The sequence below is a fragment of the Vitis vinifera genome, chromosome 14 (assembly GCF_030704535.1).
Source record: "Vitis vinifera cultivar Pinot Noir 40024 chromosome 14, ASM3070453v1".
NCBI lineage: Eukaryota > Viridiplantae > Streptophyta > Magnoliopsida > Vitales > Vitaceae > Vitis > Vitis vinifera.
This window is the reverse complement of record NC_081818.1, coordinates 18,102,050-18,119,334: the sequence shown is the minus strand read 5'-3', so window position 1 is coordinate 18,119,334 and position 17,285 is coordinate 18,102,050. Positions and strand designations below refer to the sequence as shown.

The window sequence follows — 17,285 nt, the reverse complement described above, 5'->3', positions numbered from 1 at the left end:
GAGGGTATACAATGACGCTTATAAGAAGTGTCATAGTTGTATTATTTATCTTGATACTTATTATAAGTGTCATTATTTGATGTCATCTTTTTCCTTATAACTGTGTATATAATGACGCTTATAAGAAGTATCATAGTTTTATTATTTACCTTGATACTTATTATAAGCATCATTATTTGATGGGTATGTAATGATGTTCCTGATAAGTGTCATAGTTGTATTGACTTTTAAAATTTTTGTTTTTAAGTTAACTTATACAAATTTTGATATTAGAATTTTATTCTATAAATTAATTATGGTAAATTGACATTAATATTAATGACATAAAGTTGCTACATTAAGGTTTTTTTTTAAAAATTGGATATAAATAAAATAAAATCCTAATAAATTATTTTTTTTATTATTTGATATTAATTTTTTTATAGTTTGTATCAATACAATCTATTTTCATAAACTATTTTTCATTTTTATTAAATTAGAAATTATCTTATATTTCATTTAAAAATAATTTGTTAATTTATTTGTGGACCACAAAAAAGTGGCCTATTTTGAGCACTTGTTCGGGCCTTGGGCCACATTTATTGGGTTTAACCCTTTTATTTGAGAAGGTTTTATAGTTAATGAATATAATTTGAAATTATTTAACTAAAATGAAATAAATTAATATTTAAATTAATTTAATGATGATTAGACTCACAATAAAACTAAATGCAATAAGAATATTTATAAAAATTTTCTAATATTTATGAGAATTAAGCTCATTCTATTAAATTAGTTTTTTTTTAAAATATCAATATTCAAATTAAACCAACATCAACCTAAAATATCAAATAATTAAACAATATAAATTCATTATGAGTTCAATATATAAAAATTATTATTGGAAGATGAAATAAAGAATACTATTTTTAATTTATTGAAAAAGGACATGCATGGTATTTTAGAATTTGTTATAAAGTCTCCATTGAAAACCCTAACTTTTGGAAGACAAGAAAGAAGGGAGAGAGCCACGGTTTTTAGTGAGAAAGAAGAGAAGAGAGAAAAACACAAGTTTTTCTCATCATGCCCAGATTTCATCAAAGGTCCGATCCCACTTCGTCCATGGTCCGATTGAGCTGAAATTTGGAGGAGAGTTTCGTGACTCATTTATCTTCAATCTGAACGGTGAAGATCTGATTTGGAGTTTCGGAAAGTCATTATAAAGAGAGAGGAGAAGAGAGAAAAACGCAGGTTTTTCTCATCATGCCCAGATTTCATCAAATGTCCGATCCTGCTTCATCCGTGGTCCGATCGAGTTGAAATTTGAAGGAGCGGTTCGTGGCTCATGTATCTTCAATATAACGGTGGAGATCGGATTTGGAGTTTTGGACAGTCATTAGAGAGAAAGAGGAGAAGAGAGAAAAACAGTGGTTTTTTACATCATGCCCAGATTTCATCAAAGGTCCGATGCCGCTTTGTTCATGGTCTGATTGAGCTGAAATTTGGAGGAGAGGTTCATAAGTCATTAATCTTAAATTTGAACGGTGAAGATCGGATTTGAACGGTAGAAAACTTCCTTTTGACACTTTTTAATCATATATTCTCAATTATATGATAAGTAAAAATAGTAATTCGATTAATATTTTATATTTTAATATTTTGCATAACCTATGCATGAATTACCTCATGTTTTATTGATTTCACAAGTTGGTTTGAGTTTTTGTGGTTTGATTTCATTTGGTTCAAGTTATACCTTGTTATTTTGGAGCTAGTTTTGGGAGTGAAAAATGGTGATTCGTTGAAGAGAAGAGAGGCTGGGATTTTTCTTTTAGGAGAGTAGAAGTGTGAAGAAAGGGTGGGAATTTTCTAGGTAAGAGGAAACAAGAGAACAAGGGTTGTTCAATTAAAGATTTTTGATAGAGGGAGGGAAGAAAATTGAGGGAAGGAGCTGTGAGAGTAGGAGAATTGTTTTGGGTGCTAGCAAAAGGCAAGAAGTGAGAACTGTTCGGTTAAATATCTTTGATAGAAAGAGTGAAGAAAATGAGAGAAGGAGTTGTGAGAGAAAGAAAGATAGAGAGGAAGACATATGAAGACTATGTTAATTTGTTCATGGAAAGATTGAGAGAAGGATTGAAAGAGGAAAAAAAGAAGGAAAGAAAATATAAGATTGTTTGGTTGTTCATGGAAAGCTTGAGGAAAATGGGAGAAAGAGGAAAAAGAGAAGGAAAGAAAATGTAAGATTGCTTGGTTGTCCATGGGAAAATTATTAAATTTAAGATGAATGCATATTTCCTACCTCTATTCAATGAAAATTAAGAGGAAAATCTTTAGACATTTTTTCTACCTTTTTCCTTAACATTTTTTTCTTACATTTTCCCATAATATATAAAATTTCCCTTTGAAACTTTATTTATGTTTTGTTCTTTGGATTGTATATTTGATTTTTTGTTTTTAGGTAGAAGAATGATGAATAAAATATATTTTATTGGAGAAAATCAACTAATAATGCTCTTTACAGTTTAGTTCTTGGTAAATAACTCAAAACCCCATTTAGAAATTTATTTTTCTATTGCTCTTGAATCACCTAAACTAAAATAAAAAAATAAAATAAAATAAGAAAGAACTAGTGTTTTTTCTATTGTTTAATTTTCTCAAATTTTTCTACTTTTCATTTTATATTGGTTCTTGTGTTTTTTTTTTCTTTAAGATTTTTGTAAGAGTTTTAGTTTGAATTGCACTTTTTGGTTTTTACATTTATAATTGAGAGATTTTTTATTCTCCTTGTATTTGTTTATAGGTTTCAAAGGAAATTGATTGGCCAAAAGACAAGAAGTCATAATGTTGAAGGAGGTAGTGATGCCGAAAATCATGAAGATTACATCAAAGTCATTTGGAGGATGATCTTATTTTTTATAGAATATAGATCTTAATAGTTGTTGCACTAATATTTGTTCTTTTGTAGAATTAGAAATTGTTATTGAAATATTTTGATATAATTAATAAATTTGTATGTAAGTATGAAGTTACATTAATAGTTTGATGTGTCATTGATAAAATCTATTAAAGATGACACTTCTATAAATGTCAAGATTGCTTATTTCATAAAAATGATATCACTAGAAAATGTTTAAAGATGACGCTTCTTATGAGTGTCGTTGTTAACATTATCCAAATATGATGCTTCTTTAAACGTCATTGAAAGTATTTATCAAAGATGGCGCTTCCTGAAAGTGTCATTGTTGCCTAAGACATACAATGACAGAGGCGAAGAGGACGCTTTAGAGAAACGTCATCTGTTACCTTTCTTGATGCTTAAAAAACGTCATTGTTTCCCATTTTTCTTGTAGTGATCCAACTATAAATATCAAAAATAAGAAAAAAAAAAAGTAGAAGAAGCAGAGGAGTATGGGTTCCTTCCATACCTATCTCATTATAGTAATAGTGGTGCACTACCACTGCAGAAGCACTCTAAGTTAGGATGGGACCTTAGTTATTTGTCCATGACTTTGTATGACTTGAGGAAAGCTTCTCTCCATAGACGGTCCAGTTTATCCTCGGTTGAGCTGTCCTTTTCAGGATCTCCACCATCCAGCTTCTTCAAATATGCTTTGAAACAAGTAGTGTTAAACCCGTTTTGCTTTGATTGCTAGTTACAGATTAAAGGAACAAGGAAATTATTAGACCAATTTGCAGCAAAAAAATGTAACAAAAATAAACAAATATATAAATCTGATGTATCCTCTCTATGACTATTAGGATATGCCCAATTAACTTCGATTGGTTGACCAAACCTGCAAACTAACAAGAACAACTGTTAGAAATCATGGAATGAGGGGATAAGATGATAAGAATAAGTTTTTTTTTTTATTGGAAAATGTTACTTTTTATTGGATGATTTTTTAGGAGAAGAGTGCAAATAATCATAAAGGATAGTGGACAAAAGTATGGCATTGCAACTCCAAACTACAAAATTTAAGATAAAAAAATCCTAAAAACAAATATATGGTAGAGAAAAACGAATAAACTATTAATAGGATAAATAAGAGAATTTAGATAGCATAATGAATGAGGGTAAAGGGTTTTTTATTTCACTAGGAGCAAAATAAAGTAGATATTGAGAATCTACCAAAATAGTGCACAAAAAAAAGTACAAATCACAATATCGTTGGTTGGATCTAGAACAATATCTTGTCATACCTATTAACTTCTCTAGATTCCATTTTAGAGATGTTATGCCAAAAGGCAAGTTCTTAAAAAGAGTTAAATAATATTCACAGCTATCTTGAGGAAAGAATTTATTTTAATGGGTTTACTATTATGTAAGATGGGTGTTTAGAAGTTACAGTTACACATCATCCATAGGTCATTAGATAATCCATTGTCCAATCTTCAATAAACTTAATATATCAAACACTTGAAGCATTCCCTATGAGATCAAGATCATGGTCTGATTTGTTGGCCATTACCATACCCAGTTACAATATAGAAGTTATAGAGGATTACAACAAAAGAGGTTATGGGAGATGTAAATTTCCATTAATCTATGTATATTCTCTAAGAAGGGTGTTATCATCACTAGCAGGTTATTGCATATAGAATTACTTCCCTAGATATTCAAATAATAAAAAATAAAAATAAAAATAAAAATAAAAATAAAAATTTGGGACTGCACAATAAATTTGGGACCCATGAAACAGTTAATTAAAATTTCTCTTATATTATCACTGCACTTAGGATTCATGCAAATTTCCATTTCTTCACTACCTCAAAACATCCTAATTAATTTGACAACAAAGCACCCAAATGACATAATTCAAAAACTATGGAAAATAAAAAACAAAAAGAACAATTCACAAGATAAAATCATTCATCAATCAATAGAGTAGAAGGAAAACTAAGAAAGCATGTCATGTTTAGGCACTTTAACAACACAATTGATGCAGTAGAAGATAAGAAAGCAACACATGGTAAAGTAAGAACCCAATTTTTTTGTCTAGTTCATAGTAAAGGTTATTTTTGAAAGCTTGCAGTATAATTAAATTTCTCCCAAAATGGCTACTCCATCAAAACCTAATTGAAACTACTATGCCATAACTGAAACAATTGTATTGGAATAACAAGAAAATTAATTTTTTATTTTCCTAAAATCACTTGGGCTCCATTTGGATCTTGAAAAGAACAAAAAAGAAAAAGAAAAAAAAATTGCTTGAGATTAGACTCAAATCTCAAGTTATTTTTAGCATTTCTCTCTCTAATTTTCCAAGATTAAAACTCTAATGCTAAAATTCACAGTTATATAGAAAAGTGAAAAAAATATAACAAAAATATGCATATGTATTCACAATTAAAGATAAAAAGAAAGATAAAGGCAACAACAAAATCTATAATAACTTTGTGCTAGCAAGTTTTTGTTTTGTTGGGTATTTTGGTAATTATAGGTTTACATATTAGTATATTGTACATGAAGTTATCTTATATTTGGGTCTAATTAAATGTGATCAATTAAGTTAGTGACGAGCCTTTAAAGCATCTCTATATATATGGACTTTATAGGCTTTGCAATGCGTAGAGACTAATTTTATCTTATTTATTAATGATGGGCCAATAAATAATATAAAAATAATAAGGGGTATAAATAGGGTTATGGTCCCAGTTCTAAATGAGAAAAGATAGAAAAATTGCTTATTATTCACATCCCATTAGTGAGTGATTTTAAGGCTACAATACTCATTTCAGACGTGGAAGACAAGTCCCAAATACATAATCTCAATGGATTTAGGTATGTCTTTCGATATTATTATCCTATAGATTTAACATGAGATTCTGGCGTATGTTTAGATGATAAGATTTTATAATCATTCTATATGATTTGTGATTCTCTAACAAGTGGTATTAGAGCCACTCTTGTTAAATCTATTAGGTTTTAATTAAAGATGTTTCATGGTGGATGAAGTTTTTTGAATCTAATTTCCATTCATTCATCCACCATTTTTTATGTGTTTGGTTGCAAGGAAATTTTTCCTTAATTCAGATTCCCATATTTTTTGTTGAAAATAATTTTTATAAATAATTTTTCCAATAAATATCAATATTTTTAGTAGAAGATATCTTCTCTAGGATTGTTTGCATATTTTTCGAGATAAAATACAAGTGTTTTTTTTTTTTCTTTAAGAATTTTGGGGATAAAGATGAAGTGGTTGGGTGATAATGACCTATTTTTTCGTCATTATCTTGTTACTTTTTTTTTATAAGTCTTTAATAAGGTCACTTAAACATTGGGCTTAAGTCTTTTAATCCATAACGTCATTTGGACATTGAACCTAAGTCTTTTAATAGGGTAATTTGGACATTGGGCTTGAGTCTTTTAATAAGGTCATTTGGACATTGGGCCTAAGTCATTATATTGGGCCATTTGGATTGTTGGACCCAAGTCCATTTAAGTTGGGTCAAGTAATGGGTAGAGTTAGACCTTTGACTGACTTGTTTGACCGATCCAGTGGACCATTGACTTTGACTATTGAAAAAAAAAAAAAAACTTTGCATGTTTAAATCAAATATTTCAATATAAATTAAATTGAAATTATATGTCACCAAAGTGACCTCTATTATGTAAATTTATTTATTTTGAAGTATGTGGATTTTATTATGGAATTCTATGAATAGTATCTAAATCTATGCATAAAATAATTGACCCAAAGGAATGTTATTTTTATCCAGATTTTAGACACTTGTGGTAGTAAATATGTGATATTTTGGTGATGTTCATGCATGCAATAAGTCAATCTAAAGATAGGCATATTGTTGGTAGGATTTGTTATCAGTATTTATTAGCTACTTTTTATAATAGTACCATTTACAAATTGTTATTTTTGTCCAAAGACTAAATATTAATGTTGTGTTAGGTATATTATAAGAGCCCATCTTATTGCTTTTATGTCATATGTATACATGTAGTTAATTCTTACATGCTTAAAGTAAATGACATTGTTGTTTATTGTGAGCTTATTATTTTATTCTGCATACAGTTAATGTTTCCATTATATCTACTAACATAAACAACATTCTAGTGCTTAATGACACTAACTTTGGAAAATGGAAAGAACATATTACTATTTTACTTGGGTGTGTGGTTCTAGACTATGCGATCTAGACTGAATGACTTTCTGCCCTTATTTATAATAGTACTATGAAACAAAGGGCTAACTTTGAAAAGTGGGAGCATTCTAACTATATGAGTCTTATGATCATGAAGCACTCTATTCCAAACACCATCAGGGATGCTATGCTTGAGGAGGAAAATGCTAAGAGTTTCCTAAGCCAAATAGTAGACTGATTCATTGGATCTAAAAGGGTCGAAACAAGCACCATTTTGTCTAAACTTGTTTCAATACAGTACAAAGGAAAAAAGAAACATAAGAGAGTACATTATGTAAATGTCTAATCTTGTTATTCAACTGAGTGCACTAAATTTGGACTTGTTTGATGACATCCTTGTGCACCTGGTCTTAATCTATCTCCTTGCACAATTTAGTCATTTTAAGATAAGTTATAATACTCAAAAGGAAAAATGGACTCTTAATGAGCTCATTGCTCAATGTGTGCAAGAGGAAGAGAGATTGAAACAAGAAAATATAGAAAGTGCTCACTTAGTTACTACTTCTCATGACAATGTTGCCAGCAAGAAAATGAAAAGGAACAGTAATAGTAAAGGAAAATGAGCTGGAAACAGTGGGACCTCATAGCCTAAGGTGTAATAGAAATATGATAAGGTCATCACTTGTTTATTTTGTAAGAAATGTGGACACGTAAAGTAGGATTGTCCTAAGTATGCAAATTGGCTCGTCAAAAAGGGGTTGTTTAAGGAGTCGAGTGCCAATTGATGTTGAGAGATTCATTTATATGGGAAATGACAACAAAGATCTTGTTGAGGTGATTGGTTTATTTATATTGCAATTAGAATCTGGTTGTTATTTGAATTTGGATGAGATTTTTTATGTATCGTCATTTAGATGGAATTTGGTATTTGTTTCTCATTTGGACAAATGTGGCCATTCTTGTTTATTTGGAATTGGAAAAGTGAGTCTTTTTCAACATTCAAATATGATTGGTATAGGTTCTTTGGTTGATAATCTATATAAATTTGATATTAATGTCTCACATATTAATGAATCCTTGCATGCAAGTAATAGTGGTAGAAATCATAAATTAACTTATGAGAATTCTTCCATGTTATGGCACAAACATTTAGGACATATTTTTAAACAAAGGATTCAAAGACTTGTGTCAAAAGGAATTCTTGATTCTCTTAACTTTTCGAATTTGAAAATATGCATTGAATGCATTAAGGAAAAGTAGATAAACATAAAAAAAAAATTGGTCCCAACAGGAGTTCAAATGTCTTGGAATTAATTCATACTAATATTTGTGGTCTATTCTCTACGGCTTCTTAGAATGGTCAATAGTATTTTATTACTTTCATAGACAGTTATTCTCATTATGGGTACCTATACTTGATTCATGAGAAGTCTTAATCGTTGGGCGTTTTCCAATCCTATAGAGTTGAAGTTGAAAATCAACTTGGAAAGAAAATTAAAACCATTAAATTTGACCATGGTGGTGAGTACTATGGTAGATATGATGGATGAGGTGTACAACGTCTAGGCCCTTTTGTGAGATACTTATAGGAATGTGGCATTGTTCCTCAGTGCACCATGATAGAGACTCCAAGTCAAAATGGTGTATCTGAGAGATAAAACCAGACCCTGAAGGATATGGTAAGAAGCATAATAAATCATTCTTCTTTGCCAAAATCACTTTGGAGAGAAACCATAAAAATTGCATTTTATATCCTTAATCGAGTTCCAAGAAAATCAGTAGCTAAAATCCCATATGAGCTATGGAATGGAAAGAAGCCTAGTATTAGACATCCTCATGTTTGGGGTTATCCAGTTAAGGCAAGGCCATATAGGCTTAACGAAAAAAAATTAGACTCAAGAACAGTAAACTGCTATTTTGTTCGGTACTTAAAAAGGTCAAGGGGTTTTAAGTTTTATGATCCCTTGAGCAAATCTTTTTTTGAAGATGGAAAATGTTAAATTCATTGAGGATGTTGGATATGGTGGGAATACTAGACTCAAGAGCTTTGTCTTTGAAGAAGAATATGTTATTATTCTTACAGTTGCAATTGAAAATAATCAGGTAACTATTTCTGGCATTATTTAGGATGCAAATCTAGAAAATCTAGACACTCTTGAGTTACCTCTTACTCATAATGAAGAACCTTTTCCTATTCATGAGAAGGAACAACAACAACCTCAATTGGAAGTGCCATTAAGGGGATCCACTAAGGAGAGGAGAACAACGATTCTAGATTATTATATCGTGTATCTCCAAGAACATGAGTTTGGTATGGGACTAGAAGATGATCCAATATCTTTTAGTCAAGCCAAACAAAGTGTAAACTCCTAGAAATGGATAAAAGCTATGAAAGATGAGATGAAATCAATGGAAGATAATGATGTTTGGGATTTTGTCGAATTGCCTAAATAAGCAAAATCGATTGGTTGTAAATGGATTTATAAAACCAAGCAGGATTCAAAAGGCAATGTCGAAAGATATAAGACATGTCTAGTTGCCAAAGGTTTCACTTAAAATGAAGACATTGATTATAAAGAGACTTTCTCTCTAGTTTCAATGAAAGACTCTTTTAGAATCATTATGACACTTGTAGCTCATTATGCTTTGGAGTTACATCAAATGGATGTGAAGATTGCATTTCTCAATGGTGACATTGAAGAAACCATATACATGGTGCAACCAGAGAATTTTGAATCCAAAGAGTCAAAACATCTGGTATATAAATTAAAGAAATCCATCTATAGTTTAAAACAAGCATCATGTCAATGGAATCAAAAGTTTGATAAAGTGATTACTTCTTTTGGTTTTAAGGAAAACACTATTGATCAATGTATTTATCAAAAGATAAGTAGGAGTAAATTTATTCTTATGGTGTTAAATGTTGATGATATTATGCTAGCAAGCAGCGATATAGGCCCGTTGTATGAAACTAAGAGATTTCTTTCAAATAATTTTGAAATGAAAGATCTTGGTAATGCATCATTTGTGTTAGGCATACAGATTTATCGAGATCATTCTCGTGGTATTTTGGCTTATCACAAAAGACATATATTAATCAAGTGCTTAGTAGATTTGGTAAGAAGGATTGTGCACCAGGAAATACCCCCATTGCTAAGGGTGATAAATTCAATTTGCTTCAATGCCCAAAGAATGAAATTGAGAAGAAAGAGATGGAAGACATCCTTTATGCATCAACAGTAGGGAGTCTCATGCATGCTCAAGTTTATATCCGTCCAAATACTACCTATGTAGTTGGTATGCTTGATAGATATTTAAGTAACCAAGAAATGATCCATTGGAAGACAACAAAATGGGTCATTCGGTATCTATAGAGAACAAAAAATTTCATGCTCATATATTGGAGATCTGATTATTTAGAGATCATAGGGTATTCCAACTCCAACTTTGCTGGCTGCATTGATAGTAGAAGATCCATTTCTGGCCGTGTTTTTATGTTAGCTAAAAGAGTTGTCTCATGGAAGAGTGTTAAATAATCACTCATAGCTGCTTCCACCATGGAAGCATAAATTATAACTTGTTATGAAGCATTGAACCAAGCAATATGACTGCAAAATTTTATCACTAGATTGCATATTGTTGATGACATTGAGAGACCATTAAAAATAAACTGTGACAACAAATTTGCAGAATTATATTCAAAGAACAATAGAAACTCGTCAAAATCAAAGCATATTGACTTAAAGTTTATGGTTGTTAAGGAGAGAATTCTGAGTTTTTAGGTGTCTATTGAACATATTAGTGCAAACTTCATGATTGTAGATCCACTTACCAAATGTGTACCACCTAAAGTGTTTCATGAGCATGTGGCTCGTATGGGTGTGGTTTATCTTGGTGATATGCTTTTGTAGTGGGAGTTTGTTAATTGATGTTCACTAGTTAATAACATGTTTTTCTGATCAGACTTAAGTATTATTCTTGTTTTGCTTATTGAAAACTCTAAAATAAAGTTATATTCTTTCAATTGCAGTTTTGCACAAAGTTTGAAAGTGTGTTGAACTCTTTTAAGTTATAAAGTTGGACAAGTTGGAAATAGGCATGATATGAGATCACATTACATGAAATTTCCTTGCTACATATCCATACTTGATCTATGTTGTTGATTGTATTAATATGGTGATCATTGTTGGGTCTAGTTACAAAATATATAATGAAGATCACTTTGGTTCTATATTGGTATATTTGATGAACCAAATTGTTTTGAGATGCTTATAGTTAAGAGAACAAATATTGAGCTCATTTCTGTAATGTTCAATTGTTTAATGACATAATGTGGCCCAAGTGGGAGATTGTTGGATATTTTGGTAATTATGGACCTACATATTAACACATTATACATTAAGCTATCTTATATTTGAACTGTGATCAATTAAGTTAGTAATGGGCCTTTAAAACATTTCTATATATATGTACTATATGAGCTTTGCAATGTGTAGAGATCAATTTTATCTTATTTATTAATGATGAGCCAATAAATGAAATAAAAATAATGAGTATAAATAGGGTTATGGTCCCCAATCTAAATGAAAGGAGATAAAAAAAATTGTTTATTATTCACATCCCATAAGTGAGTGTGTAGACCCCCATTTGGGGCCTTTCATGCAGCTGCTCGTTTTGGCCGCGTGGAAGAGCCTTGCTCAACCACGTGTCTTCTTTTGAGAGGACAATGCAGAATCATATATTGCTTTTGAAGTGCCAATGGAAGGTTGACAGGTGGCATGAGGATCTGCAGGTCGTTGTCTTGAGGAGCGTCTTCTGTTATTAGCAAGGTAGTGGTGCAGAGTGTAGGGGTGCTGGAGGTGGCTGCAGGGATGGTCGGAGGGGCAAATCCGGGAGAGAAAATGGATATGGGCCTAGAAGAGGAAGGTGGCAGGGAGCTTTACCGGGGAGAGCAGCTTTTGTTTGGTTACTTTGGGTAGAGGGAGAGATTTTTTTAAGAAAAAGCTGTAGAGAGGGAACCAGAAAAAGGTGAGAGGTGAGCCCGGGGAAGGGGCAGTCGGGTTTTCTAGGTTGCTGAGAAGGAGATATTTTTAGCTGGAAAGCTACAGAGAGAGTGAGAGAGAACAGAGAGGCTCGGCCGTTGGAGAGAGTGAGAGAGAACAGAGAGCTGGAGGGAGAAAAAGAGAGAGAGGCTAACGGGTCCAGAGGAAGGATGCTGGAGAGGAAGGAGGAGAGCTGGGATTTTAGAGAGAGGGAGCTGAGAGAAACAGGAGGATTTCTGGGGAGCAACTAGAGAGGAGGAGGGTTCAGTTGGAGGTAGAGGGTATTCCTGGAGATTTTCGAGAGGGAGGAGGAGCCTTTTCTGGAGCTGGGAAAGCTAACAAGACCTTACTGCAAAAGGGCATTTTCAGGTATGGATGCAACTGATATATGGTTTGATTCAGATTCTTATTATTGCTACCCGTTTTCTATTGATATTTGAGTTTTAGTTTGCTTGCTTGAGGGGGATAATGAAGGCCACCTATTCCTTGTTGAGATATAGTCCTGGATTCATATTGTTAGCTTTGGTATGCATTGTCTCTGATGTGAAATACCCAAGAGTCCTGTCATTTATTTGCATTTGATACTATATCCCTCACCCTAACCCGAGAAGGTTCTCGGAAAACTCATGATGTGAAGCCTTCTTTGAGGACCTTTTTACTTGTTTTTCTTTTTCTTCCATACTCTGTTCCCTCTTTCTATTCTCTTGCCCTCTGTTTTCCCTGAAAGAGACCGCTAGGCCTTAAGACTGGGAAAGAGATCTTCAGAAGGTATTGGCAGCTACAGAATTTGAACCAGAAAATGTCCGCGTAAGGTACCAACAACTTTTGGGGATTCAAGAAGTCCTTACTTGGGGTTGTGTGAGGTTCAAGAGAGGCCCCGTTTGGCTTAATGACACCATTCAGCAGTGACGTATGAGGAGAACTCACTCAAGGGGGGCTCCAGTTCATTGTTGATACGAATGAGTCAGGCGCTATAAAGAAATCTGGTATAAGTAGCAAGGAAGTTAATCTCAAGGATGGTCCTGCCAAAAGATGTCGACTGTGAAAACAAGAATACACGGGGTTTATCCTGTTGGGATTTCTTTGACACCCGAAAATCATGTGCTCTGAGTTGTGGGTTTTATTTCATATATGATTGATTTTGGTTGACGAACCAGATGCCATTGCACCTTGCCGAGAGTGCAATCTTGCTGCTGTCTTCATCGAACTGCTCCAGTCTAGCTGACCTTGACCATTCCGAATGAATATTTGAGAAGGATACAAGTGTTTGGACGCCTTGTTCATTGCTGTAGGAGGATCTTGGGTCTGATGGATACCATCCGCGGCACTAAGGAGAGCACAAAGGTTCAGCAGTGGCAACAGCTGGAGCAACTTGCTCCGGTTCTACACCGATGACGCTCCGGGCTTGAAGATTACTCCGATGGTGGTTCTTGTGACGAGCCTTTGCTTTATTGGCTTCGTCGTCGCTCTTCATGTCTTCGGTGAAATCTATCGCCATAGAATCTGGTGGAGTGGCTTGATCAAGGATCTCTTCAACGTCTTTTCTAACACTGTGACATATCTTAGTGTTTTGGACCTGTTTCTTACAAAGCACTTGGAGGCATTGACTAAGCTTGGCGATTATGGTGGGTCAAGTGGCAGTAGACATTCTGGAACTCAACTGCTCGAGGCGTTCTCTCCTCATTGGTCCACATGTTTGGGATCAGCGGCTTAGTTCATTGGTTTCTCTCCTTGAAACAGGGATTTCCATTTCTAAGAACAGACAGGAAGAGGCATCTCATGCTGAAATAAAGGACTGTAGTGCTGATTCGTTTCTCATTGAATATCCTTACTGGACCCCACCACTAAAGGGGAAGCATGGTGATAACTCATCCTTGCAGCCATGAATATTTCCTCTCTAATTCAATGCTATGCAATGAAGGTTCACTATGGCAGACACAATCATTACCTCTGAGAATCTATCCTTTTCGTCGCCATTGAATCCCTCTGGACCCGAATAATCCGCTGATGCATTTTTTAGATCTATGCTTCTCAGAGATTGTGTAGCCATGCACTCACGCGAAGAGAATTGTGAAATCTCTGGACCTGATTCTGAAGTTGGGGTTGATAAAGAAACAGAACCGATAACCAAGGCTCAAAATCAGAGGTCAAAGTTCCAAGTGGCAGTAGATGACAAGGATGGTAAAAATCCTGGGCTTCATGCAGGAGCTACGCTTATTACTCGTCTTCGTGGCGCCAACTGCTGCAGCTATTGCATAGGGTTTGGACAAGAAGGGTGGTGAGAAGAACATCCTTGTTTTTGACCTTGGTGGTGGAATCTTCGATGTTAGCGTCTTGACTATTGACAATGGTGTTTTTGAGGTTCTTGCTACAAATGGAGACACTCATTTGGGAGTTGTGGAGATGCAACTGCTCAAGTGCTGGAAATGCAAGAAGTTCAAGAAAGGCCTGCAAAGGCTGCCACTCATGTTCTAGATAACGAGAATTTTCAGGTACCAGAGGGGACCCATTAGCCATTGTCAGTTGACTGTTTTCTCTCTCAACCTGTAACTGATGCCGATGACCTGAAGTTAGCTGGTGATAATCCTCAAGGCCATAACCAAGCTCTGCCACAAGCCAAACCATTCCATCATCTTTACAGAACCTATTCTCCATAATACCCATTTATCCTCATGCATTCCCATTATTCCTATTGCTCTTCACACCCGTCCCCATTACCCATTCCATTAACTCCATGCACATACCCATAATCCTGCACATAGCCTATCCCCATGCACATACCCATCTAATCCCACCGCTATAACCTCTTCTTTCCCTGCATCCTCACACTCCACCCTACCTATCACTCATCTATCCAACTCATCTCTCCATTCCGCATACCCGTCACCCACCATTCATCCCTCATAATTTCATTACCATATTCCAAGGGTCACTAATTTATCTCTCCTATTACCCGGTCCACTAAAGATGCCCATATCTTTGAAACCCATCATGCCTATATTTTTCACACCATGTAACCTTCATGAGGAACTCATGGAAGCTTCAGCTACTGGCACTGATGTGGGCACGATTGTACAGTTTGGTGTGGGATTCTATTCAACTTACTTGATGTTTGAGAAGTCTCCTATAGTCGCACCGAATGCTCCTTCATCACCAGCTCTCAAGAAGCTTCAGGACGGTTTTCGGAGAAACTTTTGCTTCAGATTTTGACAGTTCGTCATCCTCTGTCGGTGCCTCTTCAGTGTGGGGCCGGTGGCTTGATTTTGAGAGCATTGGGATCCGCTCTCACTCAAACAAATCCTATCACCCTACAGGTTATCATGGGCTCCGCATTAGTTATTGCATGGGGATTTAGGAAGGAAATCTTCTAAAATGCATTGTGGTGAGTTTCCACACCGCAGATAGAGGGTCTGATTGCATGCATGGCAAGGATCATCCATCAGAATTTCATTGAATGAGAACGTCCAAAGATGCCAATGTCGGGACTGGGGACCTGACCGAATTAGAGAATTGATCGCCATGGGTGCCTTCGTTGATGTCGGCATGGAGGCCATTCAGCGCCGTCTCATGTTCGGGGACGAATGTGTTTGGGTGGATGAGAACGATCGTATTGTTGGTCACGATACCAAATACCATTGTCATTAGATGGAAAAGAATGAATCTGAGAATCCGCTACATGGCGTCTTCGGTGTATTTCTGTCTAACTCGGAGTATGAATTACTCCTTCAGCAAGAGTCTGCCATAAAGGTGATAGTTCCTTTGTTGTGGATAAACACCTGCTGCAGCCATCCTCTTTACCAGGAATCAGAACTTGTTGATGAGAATGCGCTTGGAGCGCGGCATGCTGCATAAAGAAAGTTGTTGGATGAACTCGGCCCTCCTGTTGAAGATGCACCTGTTGGTCAGTTCACTTCATTGGGCCACATGCTTTACAAGGCATCGTCAGATGGCAAGTGGGGAGAGCATGAACTTGATCATCTATTCTTCATTATCCGAGATTTTAATGTGAATCCCAAACCCTGATGAAACTGCTGATGTCAAGTATGTGTCCCTGAATTATCTGAAAGAGCCGTTGAGGAAAGCGGATGCTAGCGAAGAAAGTCCGCAGATGTCTCCTTGGTTCAAACTGGTGGACAACAACTTCCTCTTCAAGTGGTGGGACCATGTTGAGAAGGGGACCCTTCTTGAAGCTGCAGATCACCAACTTTCAAAGCAGGGTACCATTTGCACCTCGAGTCCGCGTGCATGGCCACCTTTTGCATGGCCAACTTAGGGCCGCGTGCCCCATCCCAAAATTCTTTCCTTTTGATTTCAAAAATAATTCCCTAACCCCGTTTTCAAATGATTTTCTAACTTCGGGTTTTCTTTAAACGGTTTCAAATCATCAAATTTTCCATCCTTAGAGTTTTTTTGGATACCAAAATCCCATTTTCAATAAAAATTTGGTTGCCATTTTTCTTTCGGCAAGCCACTTTTGCATTTTCTTTGTTTTTAAAAATGTTTTAAAAATAAGCACGAATTAAATTCCGTAATTTCAAGTGATGGAATTTATGGAATTGATTCATGCAAAATAAATGGGCTTTGGTGGGGGCCCAACATCAAATAAAATTTGCTTTAAAATAAAAATGAATTTTGAGTGGAGTGTCATGCGTGCTTTTGATGATTTTGTATTCAGTTTAGTGACATGTTGCTATATCTTGTGATCATTGTTTTGTACTAATCTCATTTCTCTTGATAGCGCATAGTGGTTCGCTGCTCAGGTACACACTCATTCCTACTCTATTTAGTCTATGTGCATTTTCTGACTCCCGTATGTGCATGTTTCGCTCTGAGTATTCATTGATTTATTCATCCATTGCCATGTCAGCTTCATTTTATTAGTAGAGACCCGACTTTAGGGACTTAGAGGGGTGCTACGGTCTTTACCGTACCTTCCCGATAAGTAACCTGACCCCCGAACCCAATCCGGTTTTTCACAGACCACCTTTTCCAAAATAAGGAGTCACACTTAGGGTTTTTCTTTCTTATTTTGTTTACCCTTTAAAAATAAAACAAAAATAAGTGGCGACTCCAAGTCATTTTCAAATAATCAATAAAAATCAATTTTTCAAATAAAAATCGAGTTTCACCATCGAGTGGGAAACGCATTCGAGCGATCGAAATACGGGG

General features: G+C 34.9%; 1 long non-coding RNA gene and 1 pseudogene across 1 annotated transcript; both read left to right on the top strand.

The window, feature by feature from the left end:
* The first annotated feature begins 945 nt into the window (after window positions 1-945).
* On the top strand, window positions 946-3,011 carry LOC104881551 (uncharacterized). The gene is made up of 2 exons (XR_787541.3): window positions 946-1,543; window positions 2,777-3,011. It is a non-coding gene; the product is annotated as an uncharacterized LOC104881551 (long non-coding RNA).
* An 11,708-nt stretch (window positions 3,012-14,719) lies between these two features.
* LOC100243350 (isopentenyl-diphosphate Delta-isomerase I-like) lies at window positions 14,720-17,285 on the top strand (annotated as a pseudogene).